General features: G+C 46.5%; 1 protein-coding gene across 6 annotated transcripts in view; it reads right to left on the reverse strand.

Annotated features, from left to right (window-relative positions):
• MBD5 (methyl-CpG binding domain protein 5) overlaps window positions 1-19,728 on the reverse strand; it is a 235,657-nt gene that overhangs the window by 187,627 nt on the left and 28,302 nt on the right. For 4 of the 6 annotated variants that reach the window (XM_030209188.1, XM_030209187.1, XM_030209186.1 and 1 more), the window contains exons 3-5: window positions 4,967-5,048; window positions 4,141-4,142; window positions 3,831-3,947 (exon numbers count right to left, since the gene is read on the reverse strand). The gene's annotated coding sequence lies outside the window, so the exon portion shown is untranslated. The remainder of the gene's footprint in view (window positions 1-3,830; window positions 3,948-4,140; window positions 4,143-4,966; window positions 5,049-19,728) is intronic. The other 2 variants (XM_030209184.1, XM_030209183.1) reach the window with 1 other exon arrangement.

The following is a 19,728-nucleotide window of genomic DNA, read 5'->3' on the forward strand; positions in this document are numbered from 1 at the left end:
TTTATTTTAAAGAGGTTTCAGCTGACTACTGAAATTGTTTCAGTTAGTCACCTTTATTATTTACCTAGAAGCTCTAAGGTCCTTAGTAAGGAAGGTGCTATGGATAATATTCATTCTCCAGATCGTCTGGATTTGACAAGATTTATTGAATCTTCTCAGGAACCCATCACTAAGACAGCAACATTGTTGGTATCTTTTCTTAAAGAGGAACATAAGTTTATTATTATGAAAGCTTATTTTTCAAAGAAGAGTGTTCCTTTTTTGGGCAGCCTATCATGATTTTATTTATTTGGATTTTGCTCATGCCTTTTTCAGTAGTAACTCAAGGTGAGTTACATTCAGGTACACTGGTTATTTCTCTGTACCTGAAGGGCTCACAATCTAATTTTGTACCTGAGGCAATGGAGGGTTAAGTGCCTTGCCCAAGATCATAAGGAGCAGCACTGGGATTTGAACCGGGCACCTCTGGATTTTTAGGTATAACTTGTCTGGAATGTTTTTACGTTTGGGGAGCGTGCCAGGTGCCCTTGACCTGGATTGGCCACTGTCGGTGACAGGATGCTGGGCTAGATGGACCTTTGGTCTTTCCCAGTATGGCACTACTTATGTACTTATGTACTTATGGATGTCAAGACTGGTGCTCTAACCACTAGCCTACTCCTCCATGATATTTCCTGATGTTTGCCAGACACTTAACAGAAAGCTTTTCTTCAATTAAAATCAAGGGTTCTTGACTTAGGAGCTTCCTTTTTCTTGAAATTTCCTTGTAAATGTCTGGTAAACCACATGATAATAATGTGTTTGTTTTTCTTGATCCTACACACCTGGAAACTTTCTTCTCAGAGAAGAAAAAATCTTTAGTTTAATTTTTGGGTGCTTTCTATTCTGATTAATGCAGGTATAGATCTGGTTAGATGTAATTGAAAAGTGACTGATCCCCATTTTCTGAAGGGGGGGGGGGGGGCGGGTTCTTCCCTTTTTCTTAGTCAGCCAGTTTCCCCGTAATGTGGACTTGTAAGCAGGATTATTTTTTCCTTATTTTTTTGTAATTGTGTTAATTATTTGTACCTATGCATATTTCTGTATATGTTTATTTTGTACATATGAGAAATTTTTCAATAAAAAAAGAAAAGGTCCTGATAAGAAACATAGCAAATATATTAGACAGCTGCCAGAAATAGAAAAATACTTGCAGTTGAGACACTAGACTATTCCTCCTCACTTGAAAAGGTGCTGTAGCTGAAAAGTGGACAGGAAGTTGCAGTAGTAAATGGAAAAAGGGTATAAGCTTAAATATATCTGAGAAAACCCTTCATAGAATCCCAAGTTTCCTCAGTTACTATGAAAATTCTCTTTGCAAAAAAGTTCAGCATATTCAGGAGCTGGCCTCACAATATCTTGTCTTATTTCTACAGAGGCCTTTCAACCCTAAAGGATTCCAAACCAGTGGAATAAAGGGGGAGTTAGATGGATCCCTTCAAGTATTCCCTGAGATTATTAGAAGTCCTGTAGTTAAGGACTGTCATACAAAAAGGAGCATATCCTAAACTCATCTGAACTAGATTGACTGGATTAGGAGAAAAAAATGGCTTGATCAGGCCAGAAACTACACACAGAACTGCTGGAGATAGAGAATACTGAACACTGTATCACTTCACAATATACTTATGGGGCGAATCACTTGGAATTACTTTGGCTTCTCTGTCTTCATTCACTGGTCAATGGACATAACACCCACTTGTTCTGGGTTGGCCTGGTACAAACGCTAAGGAAAGAGCCTTTTTAAATCAGTTTATGAAAGATCTACTGCTGATCTGGGAGGGGATTCCCAGACAACATGGCTATAGGAATCGCTTAAGCCACTCCAGAGGAAGAAAGGAAAAATGTTACAGGATCAGACATGAAACAGTATGTCAAAACTAGTATGCCTCAACAGCGTTCCCTGTAGACATTATTCTTATTTTTTAAAGATTATTATTCCAGAAGGCAGAGATCCCTTAGGAACTGTTAGGCTAAAGAACAAGCGATATCTGGACAGGTGTACTCTGCACAGCCACTGATTAGCTCCGAGAACAGTGCTGAACGTAGAAGCACTCACAGATACATTACTCTTGGCCAACATAGGGGAGACTATGAGGCTGCCATAGATGTGAAACAAAAAGTTGAGGGTGCCCCATAATACCTCTACCTCCCCCCACCCAAACTTCACTGGGCCAATGTTGGAGGGGTAGGGAGGACTGCTGGCTCCTAGATTTATCTCAAGGCTTGCCCTAACCCCTGTCTTTCCAATACAATATCTACAGGATAATGGGCTTGATGGACCTTTAGTCTGCCCCAGTATAGCAACGCTAAAAATATTCACTGCATTCTCCAGCCACATTCCCTTAGCCCTTTTTCTTCTCTGTTAAGTCCCTCTCCAAGCTTCTACCCCCAAACTCAATTCCCCCAGCATTCTCTGTGCCGCACAGATGTCAATTAAACTCTGCTGGTACTTCGACTTTCCCGAACCACATGGCTCTTGCAATCAGCATGCTACTCGAAATCCTGTGCGGATATCAAGTCTTACAAGAATAACACTGGACTTTAGCACCGCTGAAAGCAATTTGCTAGAGATGAAAGGTGCAGGAAGGCTGTGGCATCAACTGAATTTCAACACCAGCTCCATGTCCCACTAGCTTACAAACAATTCTGCACAGCAAAAGGAAAATTCTGCACCTCAAGGGAATTCTGCAATATGCAGTTGTTCAGACTCCCCCAGGAGTAGCCTTTGTACAAGTAACTGGTAAGACTTAAACAGGTACTATGTTCAATTCTGGAGGCTGTACTCTTGAAAAGATATAAACAGAGTAGAGAGAGTCCAGATAAAGGCTGTCAAAATGATGCTGGATCTGCACTTAGGGTCCCTTTTACTAAGTGGTGATAAGCCCACCGCGGGCTTACCGCACGCCAATCTGGAGCTACCGCCGGCCCAACGCAGGTGCCGGAAGTAGTTTCACCCTCAGCGCCGGTATTTCCAGAGCAATCTTACCTCATGGCCATGTCTTTTTTTGGCCTTTTTATCCGCTGTGGTATAAAGGGGCCTTAGAGCGCGACAAAAATGGCCACCATCACTAGCACAAGGCCCTTTTTATCGCAGCATAATAAAAGGGCCCCTAAAAGCCTTATAAAATAGACTTAACCTAAATATGTAAGATGGCAGGAAAGGCAAAGGGATATGACAGAGTTATTAAAATATCACACACATACAATAATGCAAAGAGAAGAAACCTTTTTTAGTGGAGGAGAAATTCTAAAACATGATGTCACAGTGGGAGGAATCAGTCAATGACAAACTCAAGAGTAATATCAGAAAAGTTTTCTGGCGGAAAGGGTGTTGTACAGGGCCAGCTGAAGGGACGGTGGTGCCCTGAGTCAAGTTTTGCTATTGCAATCCCCCCCCCACTGGTATTTCTCCCTTAACTCCCCCCCTCCAGTGCATGTGATCCAGTATCTTACCCTCTATCTCAAGTCCCTCCTCCTGCTGAACTGGGTGAGGCACTGGCTCAGAGCGCTGGTGAAAAAGGGCACCACAATCCCACTCTGGCATATATCCCTCTAGGAGTTTGAAGGTAGACAAGACTGGGATTTTGGTGCCCTTTATCACTGGCACCCTGGGCCAGAGCCCCACCTGGTCCATAGGCTGAGCCAGCCCTGGTGGTGAATTCACAGAACAAACATCCGGTGGAGAAGGTAGAAGCATAAACAGTAACAGAATTCAAGAACTATAAGACAGCCAATGAAGATCCAAACTGCAAAGTAGTAAGACGAAAATGTGGTTCATGCCACCATACCTGGATGTAGTTTAGGCAAACTGTAAGGGTATCATGGCCTTATCTGTCATTGTATTCATGATTCTTCATTTGACACATGTGTTCACATCATTTAGATCGCAGCATTAAATCTTCAATCTGGGGAAAAACATCATTTATCAAATCACCAAAAAATGAAAATTGAAAAATAAAAGATCATCAATGTTTGATGAGTATCACCATATCAAGGGCAATTCTGTTACCTGGATTCTCACATTTACGCACGAATTGCGTGTATAAATGTTTGCAATACTAGCACTCACGCACATATCTGTATAAGTAATAGCAGGACATCTAAGTGCTATTCTACAAATACAGATTTAACATAGATGGTGGGAATTTCCAAAGGGAGCCCACAAAGGGATGGAGCATGGGTTGCAGACAGGCAGGATCCCAGCTAAAGTACATCCTTGCTGCATTAGGTGCCCAAATTTACGTGAGCTCTATAGCTCATATAACTGCAGGCACCTAAATGCTAAGCGTGTTGATACCAGGATACAATGGTTTTCTATAACAGAACCTAGGCATCTAGGTTATAGTATAAGAAACCATCATACAGTCATCAGGTGGCACCCAGTTATAGATTTGCCCTCATAATATCTGTTTCAGGGGCCTGAGGCATATCTGATAGTATTTTCCAGCAGTGGTGGGTTTGATAGTCAGGTAGTCCAATGCAAAAGTAAGACTTCATCAGGTAATAAGCATGGCTCAAGTTTTCAGTGTTAACGCAAGAGATGAGAAAGGAGAATTAACACAAGAAATCATACAGAGAAATATTACAGACAAAACAATTAACAGAAGTATGATATAGCTATATGCCCCCCAAAAACGAAATCCTCCTTTAACCAAATCAAACAATAACACCAGACTTCAGTTAGTTTAAAGTAAACTCAGACACCTCTGAATCCATGTTTAAGTATTTTCATAGATTAATTTATTAGGGTTAGTGCTCTTCACTATTTTATAAACTTTTAACGCAGTAACCTTGTATCTTCTTGTTCTATTTTGACATTCAAATACAATTTCACTTCTTAAAAGTATTTCCATGATAGCTCTGAGTGTCCTAACAAAAAAAAAAGTCACTTTTTCTTTCAAATTAACTTTAACATTGTACGTACCTTAGCTATTTGAAAACTAAATTTTGTATATCTTTCTGTAAAATGTGTTACATAGCCAACAAGTGATACTATCCATGAGCACCTGAAATTAAAAAAATATATATATTCTTCCATCTATTAAAAACATGAAGATAGACATATATACAAAAGGATTTCACAACTGCCATACAGAATTAAAATAATATACCATATTTGAATCATAAATTTAGAAGCCCAGACATTAGACAGGACAAAAACTGATTATAAAAACACAACTACTGATAGATGAAAATGCTAAGATATGTACCAAACAAGTTGAGCACACATGTAGCTCAAGCAGATCAAGCAATATTCTTAAACTAGACTTATTTTCAAGTTAATGACTTTTTTCTTAAAAGCAAAGGACAAGCATATTCAATATGGTTCCCAAAGAGATGGACAGGTCAAGGCTAGTACTGGAGCAGGTATGCCTCAGAGAGGACTTACCCTCTGTCTTTTGGTCTGCAAAGAAACCTTTAATCGTATGGGTCTGTTATTTGTGCAGGAGATATAAAGGAGGAATAAACAGGGAGAAAGTATATAAATTGATCTCTTAAAGTTAAAAATGTATAGTATTTTGGAACACACAAGCTTTGCTTAGGACAGCTTTTTTTTCTTAAGACTTCATGTAACCATATTTTGTTATCCTGAGCTGTATCAATTAACCAAAACCATGCTTGTAGTCTTCATTCACACCTGAATGATACCAAAATAAGAACAGAAGTCCACAAAGTTTAAAAAAAAACTAAGCACCATCAGTCTGATAATCATTTACCCCAATCCAATCTTTTTATTCAAAAACAGTTCTTACTAATTAATAACCCACATTTCAATATATCAATAACTGTTAATACTTCAACACACAAACTCAATACTGGTTGCATTTTGGGACTCAATGGAGAAATTAGGCCTTATCTGCTAATTTGCTTTCCATTAGTCCCTCCGGACTGGCCCAGTGATTGACTGATGGGTTGTGCACGCCTTCCAGCAGGTGGTGACTGAGAGACTTCTAATTCATCTGATCTAGCCAACAAGAGCCCTTGCCAGATAGAAGTAAACCGCCCCTTAAGGGTATCGTGCAGCCTAGAATGTTCAGTATTTCGAATAGTCAAGCAATGGTGCTCTGAAGTCTAGAAGAAAGCACAGTTAATACCAAACAGGCAAACTCTTGGAGCCAATATGTAGAACCTCACTGTTCCTGCTTGGGCGAAGGCAAGAGCAACCTCCCCTCACAGTAAAGTAAGCGGGAAGGAATGGTCCATACCGAGCTTGCCGAAGCACATAGAGACCTACCCCTGAATCCAGGGAAAGAACTCCGTGATCCCAAGTAACAGGAGTCATACAGAGATGGCACAACAAGTGGCAGGAGATTGAATAGAAAAGATGAAGTAGGCAGTGCTGTAGGACATCCTACCGTATTGAAGAACTATGGAACAGCCAGGGATACCTAAAGGAAACAACAGTCTGACAGACTTTTGCCAGGGAGGGCATCTGGACTGGTCTGGTATTTTTAAAGGAAAAACAACTATCAGGTAAGAACCTAAAGTTTCCTTCCTTGTCATCTATACCAGACCAGTCCTGACTAATGGGATATAGCAAAGCAGTTTCCCCAAAGAGGGGAGAGAGAAAAGTAGAATTCAGAAGGTTGAAAAATCAACAAAGCTACACATACAGCAAAAACTGATCAGCAGAAAAGAATTTGAATATCCGAACCACCAAGCTACCAAAATTTAACCGAGTTAGACACTAGAAAAGGAAATGAAGTCGAGGGACATAAAACAAATGTCCTGAGCAAAAGAAAAACTACGTACCCCTGTCCCGAGAGTAGCAAAAGAAGCAGCAAAGATACTCATGCCAAAGGACCCCCCCCCCCCCCCCTGGAAGGAAGGCAACAGTCGTATCCGAGCAACAAGGAGATGAACTTTCTCTCCTAGACCAGGATCCACTTCTCTGAACCCTGGCAGGACAAAGAGTAACTCCCAAACCTGCCAGTCTGCCTTGAGTCCAAGATGGTTGGAGGACGCGACCCCAACAAGTACTAGGAGTATGTATCCCCAAACAGTGCACCACATTTCATAGAAGAAAGGAAGCAAGGCCCAGGAACAACCCAGATCCGCGTCTAGTGAGAGAATCAAACTCCACAGAACAAGAAGAGACTCCAGAGTCACTAACTGGAGCGCTAGTCTCTCCAGGAGAACCATGAAGAAAAGGGCAAAAAGAGAGTCGAGTCACACTGCAGAGAAAAGACCCCCAAGGTGCCAAGAAGCCACAAAAGAAGCAGAGATGAATTCAAACTCCAGCAATGGCGAAGCTACTCACCAGCCACCAAGAGGCTACGGCAAGAAAAAGGTGCCACAGGAATGGTAGCTAACAGGAGACAAGGCAGCCTTGTCTAGCAATCTAAACTGCGGTATGCCACAGCTGCCGAGAAGTTACTGTACCCAACCCGCAGAAAAGAGCTGAAGTTGTCCGACAAGGTGAAACAGTGCCCAACAGGCAAAGGTGAAAATACATTCCTCAGTCAGAGACTGAACTGTGCTCAAGAGACAGAAACAAAGCTGCTTTCATCAGGCAAAGTAGGATCCATGCTCAACAAGAACAAACAGATTTGCACTCAAAGCACACAAACTGAGCCACACACCACGGGCAGAGAAGGAGTTGCACACCTCTGGCAAAGATAGAAAAGCACTGAAAAAGTAGAGAAGAAGCTGAGAGTAACAGACAGAGGATAAGCAGTGCCCTACTGAAAGAGCTGGATGTTAAGAGGTATCTGCGGAACTGAAACTGTGGTAGCGATGGAACTGTATATAAAACGCAGACAAGGAGCTGCTTTCTACATGCAAAGAAGGAGTAGTGCTCCAGACGCCGGCAAGGAGCAGCGCTCCGGACGCCGGCAAGGAGCTATGCTTCCTATGCAGACATGAAGATGTGCAGCACCTGCAGGTACAGTGCTGTGCTCCACATACGGCCCTGAAACTGCACCCAATCTGCAGAGAAGAGTTGTGCTAAACACACAGAGATGGAACTACATTCAAGAGGCGGTGAAGTTGCGTTCTGCACACAGACAGAGAGCAGCGTTCCATATGCAGAGAGAGAGAGAGAGAGAGACCTGCATGCTACACACAGACAAGGAGCTGTGTTCCACAGGCAGACACAGAACTGTGTTCTACACGTAGACACAGGACTGCGCCCCACACTGAGACCTGCAAAGAAAGAACTACACTCAACATGCGACAATGGAGCTGCATTCAATATGCAGAGATGAAAGGTTGCAGAATATGCAGCGAAGGAACTTCACTCAACATGCCGTGATACAGCTGTCCTCAACATACAGCGATGGGTCTAAAGCCAACCTGGAACTGTAGAACTGTGCCCAACATGCAGCGATGGAGCCATGCCCAACATGGAGCGATGGAGCTGTGCTCAACATACAGAGATGGAGCTGTGCTCAACATGCAGCAATGGAGCTGTGCTCAACAAGCAAAATGCATAGATGAGAGACCCGGGGAACAGCCAGAGAAGAAGGTGCTGCCAGGAGACCAACAAGAAAGGAGCACAGCTTGTGGAAATGTAGACCTGGAACTGCACTCCCCTGGCCCAGAGGGACTAAAACTACAAGAAGAGAAGGCCCCGTGCCCCAAGAGACACTCTCGGCCCCAAGTACTCCTTGATACGCTGTCCTCACTTGGATTTCAGGGCTCTGGTTTTCTTCTTATCTCTCCCAGCGTACCTTTAGTGTATACTCCAGTGGATCCTCCTCTACTTCTATCCCACTGTCAGTTGGTGTACCTCAGGGATCTGTCCTGGGACCTCTTCTTTTCTCCATCTATACTTCTTCCTTTGGTACTCTGATCTTATCCCATGATTTTCAGTATCATCTTTATGCTCATGACTCCCATATCTACCTCTCCACACCAGAAATCTCAGCTGAAATCCAGGCCAAAGTATCAGCCTGCTTGTCTGACATTGCTGCCTGGATGTCTCAACGCCATCTGAAACTAAACATGGCTAAGACTGTGCTTCTTATCTTTCTCCCTAAACCAACCTCTCCTCCTCCCTCATTCTCTATTTCTGTGGATAACACTCTCATCCTTCCTGTCTCATCAGCTCGTAACCTTGGGGTCATCTTCGACTCCTCCCTCTCCTTCTCTGCACATATTCAACAGACTGCTAAAACCTGTCCTTTCTTTCTCTATATCATCATCAAAATTCGCCCTTTCCTTTCTGAGCACACTACCAGAACCCTCATCAACACTCTTATCACTTCTTGTTTAGACTACTGCAACTTGCTTCTCCCCAGGTCTCCCACTTAGCCATCTCTCTCCTCTTCAATCTGTTCAAAATTCTGCTGCAAGACTAATATTCCGCCAGTGTCGTTATGCTCATATTAGCCCTCTCCTCAAGTCACTTCACTGGCTTCCTATCCGCTTCCGCATACAGTTCAAACTCCTCTTATTGACCTATAAGTGCATTCACTCTGCAGCTCCTCAGTACCTCTCCACTCTCATCTCTCCCTACATTCCTCTCCGGGAACTCCGTTCACTGGGTAAATCTCTCTTATCTGCACCCTTCTCCTCCATTGCTAACTCCAGACTCCGTTCCTTTTATCTTGCTGCACCTTATGCCTGGAATAGACTTCCTGAGCCGGTATGTCAAGCTCCATCTCTGGCTGCTTCAAATGTAAGCTAAAAGCCCACCTTTTTGATGCTGCTTTTAACTCCTAACCCTTGTTCACTTGTTCAGAACCCTTATTTTATCATCCTCAATTTAATATTCCCTTATCTCTTGTTTGTCCTGTTTGTCTGTCCTAATTAGATAGTAAACATAGTAGATGACGGCAGAAAAAGACCTGCACGGTCCATCCAGTCTGCCCAAGAAGATAAATTCATATGTGCTACTTTTTTATTTGTACTGTCCTCTTCAGTGCACAGACCGTATAAGTCTGGCCAGCCCTATCCCCGCCTCCCAACCACCAGCTCTGGCACAGACCCTATAAGTCTGCCCAGCCCTATCCCCGCCTCCCAGCTACCAGTCCCACCTCCCACCACCAGCTCTGGCACAGACCGTATAAGTCTGCCCAGCACTATCCCTGCCTCCCACCATCGGCTCTGGCACAGACCGTATAAGTCTGCCCAGCACTATCCCCGCCGCCCAACCACCAGCCCCGGCACAGACCGTATAAGTCTGCCCAGTACTAGTCCCGCCTCCCAACCACCAGCCCTAGCACTACTACTACTACTATTTAGCATTTCTATAGCGCTACAAGGCATACGCAGCGTTGCTCAAACATAGAAGAAAGACAGTCCCTGCTCAAAAAGCTTACAATCTAATAGACAAAAAATAAATAAAGTAAGCAAATCAAATCAATTAATGTGGATGGGAAGGAAAAGAGGAGGGTAGGAGGAGGCGAGTGGTTACAAGTGGTTACGAGTCAAAAGCAATGTTGAAGAGGTGGGCTTTCAGTCTAGATTTAAAGGTGGCCAAGGATGGGGCAAGACGTAGGGGCTCAGGAAGTTTATTCCAGGCGTAGGGTGCAGCGAGACAGAAGGCGCGAAGTCTGGAGTTGGCAGTAGTGGAGAAGGGAACAGATAAGAAGGATTTATCCATGGAGCGGAGTGCACGGGAAGGGGTGTAGCACAGACCGTATAAGTGTGCCCAGCACTAGCCCCACCTCCCAACCACCAGCTCTGCCACCCATTCTAGGCTAAGCTCCTGAGGATCCCTTCCTTCTGCACAGGATTCCTTTATGTTTATCCCACGCATGTTTGAATTCCGTTACCGTTTTCATCTCCACCACCTCCCGCGGGAGGGCATTCCACGCATCCACCACCCTCTCCGTGAAAAAATACTTCCTGACATTCTTCTTGAGTCTGCCCCCCTTCAATCTCATTTCATGCCCTCTCGTTCTACCGCCTTCCCATCTCCGGAAAAGGTTTGTTTGCGGATTAATACCTTTTAAATATTTGAATGTCTGTATCATATCACCCCTGTTTTTTCTTTCCTCCAGGGTATACATGTTCAGGTCCGCAAGTCTCTCCTCATATGTTTTGTAACGCAAATCCCATACCATTCTCGTAGCTTTTCTTTGCACCGCTTCAATTCTTTTTACATCCTTAGCAAGATACGGCCTCCAAAACTGAACACAATACTCCAGGTTGGGCCTCACTAGCGACTTGTACAGGGGCATCAACACCTCTTTTCTTCTGCTGGTCACACCTCTCTCTATACAGCCTAGTAACCTTCTAGCTACGGCCACCGCCTTGTCACACTGTTTCATCGTCTTCAGATCCTCAGATACTATGACCCCAAGATCCCTCTCCCCATCCGTACCTAGCAGACTCTCACCGCCTAACACATACGCCTCTCTTGGATTTCTACTCCCTAAGTGCATCACTTTGCATTTCTTCGCATTGAATTTTAATTGCCAAACCTTAGACCATTCTTCTAGCTTTTTCAGATCCTTTTTCATGTTTTCCACTCCCTCCGGGGTGTCCACTGTGTTACAAATCTTAGTATCATCCGCAAATAGGCAAACTTTACCTTATAACCCTTCGACAATGTCACTCACAAATATATTGAACAGAATCGGCCCCAGCACTGATCCCTGAGGCACTCCACTACTCACCTTTCCCTCCTCCGAGCGAACTCCATTCACCACCACCCTCTGGCGCCTGTCCGTCAACCAGTTTCTAATCCAGTTCACCACTTTGGGTCCTATCTTCAGCCCATCCAGTTTATTTAAGAGCCTCCTGTGGGGAACCGTGTCAAAAGCCTTGCTGAAATCTAAGTAGATTACGTCTATAGCACGTCCACGGTTCAATTCTCCGGTCACCCAATCAATGAATTCAATGAGATTCATTTGGCACGATTTCCCTTTGGTAAAACCATGTTGTCTCGGATCTTGCAACTCATTTTCTTCCAGGAAATTCACTATCCTTTCCTTCAGCATCACTTCCATTACTTTTCCAATAATCGAAGTGAGGCTTACCGACCTGTAGTTTCCAGCTTCTTCCCTATCACCACTTTTGTGAAGAGGGACCACCTCCGCCGTTCTCCAATCCCTCGGAACCTCTCCCATTTCTAAGGATTTATTAAACAAATCTTTAAGAGGACCTGCCAGAACCTCTCTGAGCTACCTCAATATCCTGGGGTGGATCCCATCCGGTCCCATGGCTTTGTCCACCTTTAGTTTTTCTAGATGTTGATACACACTCTCTTCTGTGAACGGTGCTATATCCACTCCATTCTCAAATGAAATGAACTTTTGCCAGTCCATCGTGGTCCTTCTCCCGGTTTTTCTTCAGTAAAAACAGAACAAAAGTATCTATTTAGCAAATTTGCCTTTTCTTCATCATTTTCTACATAGCGGTTTGCAGTATCTTTTAGTCTCACAATTCCCTTTTTAGTCATTCTCCTTTCACTAATATACCTGAAGAAATTTTTGTCACCCCTCATTACCTTTCTAGCCATTTGTTCTTTCGCTTGCGCTTTCGCCAGACGTACCTCTCTCTTGGCTTCTTTCAGTTTCCTCCGGTATTCCTCCCCGTGTTCCTCGTCTTGAGTTTTTTTGTATTTCTGGAATGCGAACTCTTTAGCCTTTATTTTCTTAGCCACTTGCTTGGAGAACCATAGCAGTTTCCTTTTTCTCTTGCTTTTATTTACTTTCCTTACATAAAGGTTTGTGGCCCTATTTATAGCTTATTTCAGCCTGAACCACTGTCCTTCCACTTCTCGTACGCCCTCCCAGCCCATCAGCTCCTTCCTTAGGTATTCCCCCATTTTACTAAAGTCAGCATGCTTGAAATCCAGGACTTTAGAGTTTTGAGTGGCCACCCTCCTCTTCAGCTGTCTGTCGAGCAGGGACTGTCTTCTTCATGTTCAAGTGTACAGCACTGCGTACGTCTAATAGCGCTATAGAAATGATAAGTAGTTGTAGTAGTAAGTGGTCTCTGAGCCACGATGACCGCCCTCCTAGGCAACCGAGATGGAGCAGCAGTCAACGTAAAGAAAGATCTCCCGCCAAGAGGGAGTTAAGCACCACACATATGGAATCCACAGACCATAGGGAGCAAAATGCAACCATAGGCAGTTAGGAAGAAACAACTCTCGCCAGGCCAGGAACAAAGAGGAAGCTGGCCACTAACACCAAACCGAGGAAAAACCAGCTAAGGGAGAGACAAACTCCAGATCTAGAACAGAGCCACTTCCCTTCAGAAAAGTACAGAAAAGCGCAGAGCTAAGAGGCGATAATCCAGATGCACAGCAATAGATCTGCTCAGCAGGAAAGAACTGCGCCCCTTAGAGGAAAAGGAAGGAGAGCCAAATGTGACAGGAGAGAGGCGCCTGAAACTAGAAAAGGCAAAATCCGCCTGTGCAAGGCTAAAATTCCCGCCCGAAAGCAAGGGAAAGAAAGGAAGAGCTGTGGCAAACTAGTCCTAAAAAGGCACATTCCTATAAAGAGACACTGAACTGAGTCCAAACAAAGGACTGGCAAGAATGGCGCTCCCGAGGGTACTCAGAAGAGGGATATGAGCTAGCAGTTGCACACCAAGGGCAACTCGGACCCCCGCCAGAAGGAAAGTACCCTGCATACAAACCAGAGCAGACAGGAGGGATCCACGGGGACGAAAGAACCTCCCTTATGAAGGGAGGAAAAACTGCTGCCAAAACAAGAATGAAATAACAGGGGCGTCTCAAGCAAGATGCCTGAAGCAGCAGAGACCAGATGGTCTGAAAAAGAACTGACCAACAGCCGTGTAAGGCTGACAGGAAAGAAAAAATAGCCCTGGACTAAAAAGACCAAGCCTGCAGCCAAATGGAGCCAGCAAGAGACTTCCCCCACTTTGGAAACAGCAGACTAAGACCTCCGAACCAAAAAAGGTACAGGTTCCAGCAAGGGGGAGCGCCCTCTGAACCAGCCACTGTCTAGGACCGTGAAGAGAAGAAAAACAACTGAGTTTTGTGATCCAGACACGAACCGTGCCCCACAAAAAAAAAAAAAAAATCAAAGCAACTGGTACCAGCTCGGAAGGGTCCAAGATCAGAATCAGATGCTGGCCAGCAAAATTCAAAGAAACTTCTCAAGCGGCCCCCTATAATACATTGCCAAAGGCGGGAAAGAGCAAAAACACAGCGAGGGAACAAAATGTCCTGACAAAACCTGAGAGAGCAGAGAAGTGAAGCCGAACGCAAGAACAGCACTCGCCAAAAACAAAGGAGGCCCCGAGAAGAAGGAACTAAAAAGGTAACAGGCAAGAGAAAGAAGGAAAACAAAGTTTCTTCCTCTTCTTTTTTTTTTTAAACAATCTTCTTTACTAGTGACAGGAATAAATAAAGGTTTACCTCAGAGGCAGAAAAAGAAGGAAAAACAAAAGGGAAAATTAGGTTCTTACCTTGGTAATTTTCTTTCCTTTAGTCATAGCAGATGAAGCCATTACGTATGGGTTGTGTCCATCAACAGCAGGGGGAGATAGAGAGCACTCAACTTTTCACACTGCCTCATGGCCAGCCAGCTCCACTTCCTCTTCAGTATTTGAAGCTTCCAAAGCAGTATGGCAAACCGCAATGGGAATAACATGAACTTTCCTCACAGCGAACGATGGCCCTTTAACAAGGGCATGAACTCAAAAGGAGGGAATGAGCACATCCTCCTGGAGGGAATAAACTCGTCCTCCTTATTGTATAACTGGAGGGGATACACGCAACCTCCTGGAGGGAATAAACTCATCCTCCAAAACATAAACTGGAGGGAATGGACTCATCCTCCTATAAGTGAACATGAATCCTGAAGACTGTTTTCCAACTTTCTCCCAAGGAAGGAACTTCAGGAAACAAGAACAGAACCTGAAACAGATTCACAGCATACAGACAATCATACAGGGAGGGCTCATGGCTTCATCTGTTATGACTAAAGGAAAGAAAATTACCAAGGTAAGAACCTAATTTTCCCTTCCTTGTCATCAAGCAGATGAAGCCATTACATATGGGATGTAACAAAGCAATCCCTATATAGGGTGGGAACAGATCACACCACGCGCTAGCACTTGTGCTCCAAAACGCGCATCCCTCCTAGCAGCCACATCCAGCCTGTAATGTCGGGCAAAAGAGAGCTTAGAAGCCCATGTTGCTGCACTGCATATCTCTTGAAGAGAGAGTGCTCCAGTTTCAGCCCAAGAGGAAGAAATCGCTCTGGTAGAATGCGCCTACAGGCGGAGACCGGCCGGCATGCAGATAAGCTGAAAAGATAGTTTCTTTGAGCCAGCGGGCAACAGTGGCTTTAGACGCTGGAGACCCTCTGCAAGGACCTGATAGCAAAACAAACAGATGATCATAGATCCTGAAAGAGATAGTAACTCGCAGATACTGCAGCAGAGTCCTGCGCACATCCAACAGGTGCAACTGCCCAAAAGATTTTTTTTTTTGTTACATTTGTACCCCGCGCTTTCCCACTCATGGCAGGCTCAATGCGGCTTACATGGGGCAATGGAGGGTTAAGTGACTTGCCCAGAGTCACAAGGAGCTACCTGTGCCTGAAGTGGGAATCAAACTCAGTTCCTCAGTTCCCCAGGACCAAAGTCCGCCACCCTAACCACTAGGCCACTCCTCCTTATCAAAGGAGGGCAAGAAAATAGGCTGGTTTAGGTGAAACGCTGAAACCACCTTAGGCATGAAGGAAGGCACGGTCCAAACCGTGACCACGGACTCTGAGAATTGCAGAAATGGGTCTTTACAGGACACTGCCTGGAGCTCTGACACCCGTCTCGCCGAAGTAATGGCCATAAGAAAAACGGCCTTTAGTGTCAAATCTTTCTCCGATGCTCGCCGAAGCGGCTCAAAAGGAAAAGCCTGCAGGGCCTTCAAAACTAGCCCCAGGTTCCAAGCTGGACAGGGTGATCGCACGGAAGGCCGGAGCCGAAGCACCCCACTAAGAAACCGTGCCACATCTGGATGAGCAGCTAAAGACATGTCTTCAACCTTACCACGAAGGGAGGCCAACGCTGCCACTTGCACCCGCAGGGAATTATAGGCCAAGCCTATTTGTATATCATCCTGCAAAAAGTCCAGAATCGGCGAGACAGGAGCCCGCATGGGTGTGATCGCTTTTGAAGCACACCAAGACTCAAACTGGCGCCAAATCCTGGCTTAAGTCACGGAAGTGGAACGCTTGCGGGCCTGCAGGAGAGTGGAAATGACTGTGTTTGAATAGCCTTTGTCCCTCAATTGCGCCCTCTCAATCGCCATGCCATAAGACCAAAGCGGCAGGCGTCCTCAAAGGCTACCGGGCCCTGTGACAACAGGATCAGTACCAGAGGTAAAGGAAGGGGAGCCTCCACTAGCATCTGTTGGAGGTCCGCATACCAAGGCCTCCTGGGCCAATCCGGGGTGATGAGGACCACTTCTCCTGGGTGCAGCCGAATCCGAAGGAGCACGCGCCCTATCAAGGGCCACGGAGGGAACACATATAGTAGGCCCGGAGGCCAGGGCTGAGTCAAGGCATCCAACCCTGCCGAGCGAGGATCTCTCCGTCTGCTGAAGAAGCACGGGACTTTGGCATTTGAACTTGTCGCCATAAGATCCATCACGGGCTTGCCCCATTTGGCACATATCTGCAGGAATACTTTGTCTGCTAGTTCCCATTCTGCTGGATCGATCTGATGCCTGCTTAGATAATCGGCTTGCACGTTGCTCTGACCTGCAATGTGAGCTGCCGACAGAAACTGAAGATGCAGCTCGGCCCAGTGGCAAATCTGTTCGGCCTGCACGGCCAGTGCTCTGCACTGAGTGCCACCTTGTCGCTTTATGTAGACCACTGCTGTCGTGTTGTCCGACATCACTCTGACAGCCAATCCTTCCAGGGTCACTTGAAAGGCCAGAAGCGCCTGAAACACCGCTTTCATCTCCAGGCGGTTGGTGGACCACTCCGACTCCTTGGATGTCCATAGACCTTGGGCATGCTTCCCCTTGCAATGTGCGCCCCAGCCTTTCAGGCTGGCATCTGTCACTACTAGACACCAATCGGGGAGCGCCAGCGGCATTCCTCACCGCAGCATGCTGTCTGAGAGCCACCACTCCATGCTGAGTCGGGCCGCAGGGAGCCAAGAAAGTCTGCATTGATAATCCTGAGAAACTGGAGACCATCTTTGAAGTAGGGAATACTGTAGAGGTCTCAGGTGCGCTCTCGCCCAGGGCACCACTTTCAATGTGGCTGTCATCGATCCCAGCAGCTGGACAATGTCCCAAGCTTGCGGGCGGGGCATCCTCAGGAGCAGACGGACCTGATTCTGAAGCTTGAACCGCCTTAGCTCGGGTAGGTATACATAGCCCGAGTCTGTGTCGAAACTGGCCCCCAAATATTCTAGAGATTGCGAGGGGGTCAGGTGACTTTTGGCCATATTGATGACCCAGCCTAGAGACTAAAGTACTGAGAACACTCTGGCTATAGCTTGATAGCTCTCTGTTACAGAGTCTGCTCTGATGAGCCAGTCATCTAGGTACGGGTGAACCCTGATACCCTCTCGCCTGAGCAAAGCAGCTACTACCACCATTACCTTCGAAAAGGTTCGGGGAGCTGTGGCGAGGCCAAAAGGCAAGGCCCTGAACTGGAAATGTTTTCCCAACACCACAAACCTCAGAAACCTCTGGTGCGGGGGCCAAATTGGTATGTGCAAGTAAGCTTCTTTCAGGTCTAGAGACGTGAGAAACTCTCCTGGCTGTACCGCAGCAATGACGGAGCGCAGGGTTTCCATGTGGAAATGCCGCACTCTCAGGGACTTGTTTAATTCTTTTAAGTCCCGAATAGGGCGAAAAGACCTACATTTTCGTGGCACCACAAAGTAGATGGAGTATCGGCCGTAGCCATGTTCGGCGGGAGGTACCGGGGACACGGCCCCTAACTGAATCAAACCTTGTAAAGTCTCCTCTACTGCCGCCCGTTTGGCGGCAGAACTGCATCGGGACTCCACAAACACGTCTCTTACTGGGGCGTTGAATTCTATTCTGTAGCCATCTCTGATCAGGTCCAGAACCCACTGATCTGAGGAAATATTGGCCCACTCCTCGGCAAAGAGGGAAAGACGTCCTTCGATGACAGGAAGCGAGGAGGGGGCCGGCGCACCATCATTGAGAGGGTCGCCCCTGAACTCCAGGCCTAGAGCCGGTGGCTGTGGAACGCTTGTCCGAGCGAAAGGAGTTCCTCTGCTGAAAAACGGGCACGAGAAGTAAACCCAGCAGAATACCCCGGGCGGTACCTTCTAGCTTCACGGAAGCGAGGTCTATAAGAGGAGTGGACCGCCTGGCCCTTGGAGGAAGTTCTCGGCCTATCTTCGGGCAAGCGCTGAGGTTTAGGATCTCCCAGGCCTTTAACAATTTTTTTTTCCAACTCCTCTCCAAATAGGAGAAGGCCTTGAAGGGGCAACGTCACCAACCTTTGCTTAGAGGCCATGTCCGCTGCCCAATGTCGTAGCCAAATAAGACGGCGAGCCGCCACTGCTACTGCCATTTGTTTAGCCGAAGCTTTGACAATATCATAAAGGGCATCAGCCAAAAAGGACAAAGCCGACTCCAGCCGCGGAGCCACATCCGAGAAAGGCTCCGCTCCATCTCCGGGCTGTTCCACTACCTGTTGCAACCACGCCAGGCAGGCTCTAGCAGCATAACAACTGCAAGCAGACGCCTGAACAGTAAGACCTGCAATTTCAAAGGACCGTTTAAGTGCTGCTTCCAGCCTACGGTCTTGTATATCCTTCAGGGCAACTCCTCCTTCCACAGGGAGGATAGTTCTCTTTGTCACCGCACTGACTAGGGCATCTACTTTAGGCATTGCAAAGCGAGCCAAATGCTCCTCACGCAGAGGGTATAATTGTCCCATAGCCCTGGAAACTTTCAAAGGTCCCTCGGGGTCAGCCCTCTGAGCGGAAATAAGCTCTTGGATAGAGTCATGCAAAGGAAAGGCTCGAGCAGGCTTTTTGGTACTAGCCATCCTAGGATTCACAGAGGAGGCCGTGCCACTGTCAGGCTCTTCAATAGAAAAGACCTGTAGGGCATCTGAAATAAGCGCTGGCAGCTCATCACGGTGGAAAATTCTCACCGCGGAGGGATCATCCAGATCCTGTAGTAATTCTGTACCTGACTCTGGCTCCTCAGACCACGAAGGCCTGCCAGAACTCTCCGAATCCTCACAGCCCAACCACGGGGGGGGGGGGGGGGGGGGGGGGGAAGGAGGTGCACCACAATCTGAAGGGGAATTAGCCCTTCTACGCTTTTCTTTATGCCAATTATCAGGGAAAATAGCCTCAGCGGGCAGTCCCAGGCCAGAATCCACCGGGGGGGGGGGGGGGGGGGGGGGAGGGGGGGACAATAGAAGGGGCCTCAGACGATCCTTGAGGGAGAGCTCTTTTTCAGCATGTATGCTTTATGCAATAGTGACACAAAATCAGAGGAGAAAAACTCGCCCTGGGTACCCAGATCCCGTCCGGGGCTAGCCGCTCCCTGAATAGCCTCAATTCAAGGTCCCCCCCCCCCCCCGGGCTCAGGGCTCTCCGTGTCTACGGAGGCCGCGCCATGCGGAGAATTCAAAATGGCATCCGCTGCCAGCTCTGAGCGGGAAGAATCATCGCTCGCCATGCTCGGGCCGGCTCTTAGACCTGTACAGCACGATTTACAGAGCCCTGCTGCTGATTTGCACTTGCCACACCGGGAACAGCGCTTTACATTCTCTGCAGCCATTGCCGAAAACGGTGGGAAAA

This window comes from Microcaecilia unicolor, chromosome 7 (assembly GCF_901765095.1).
Source record: "Microcaecilia unicolor chromosome 7, aMicUni1.1, whole genome shotgun sequence".
In the NCBI taxonomy this organism is placed as follows: domain Eukaryota; kingdom Metazoa; phylum Chordata; class Amphibia; order Gymnophiona; family Siphonopidae; genus Microcaecilia; species Microcaecilia unicolor.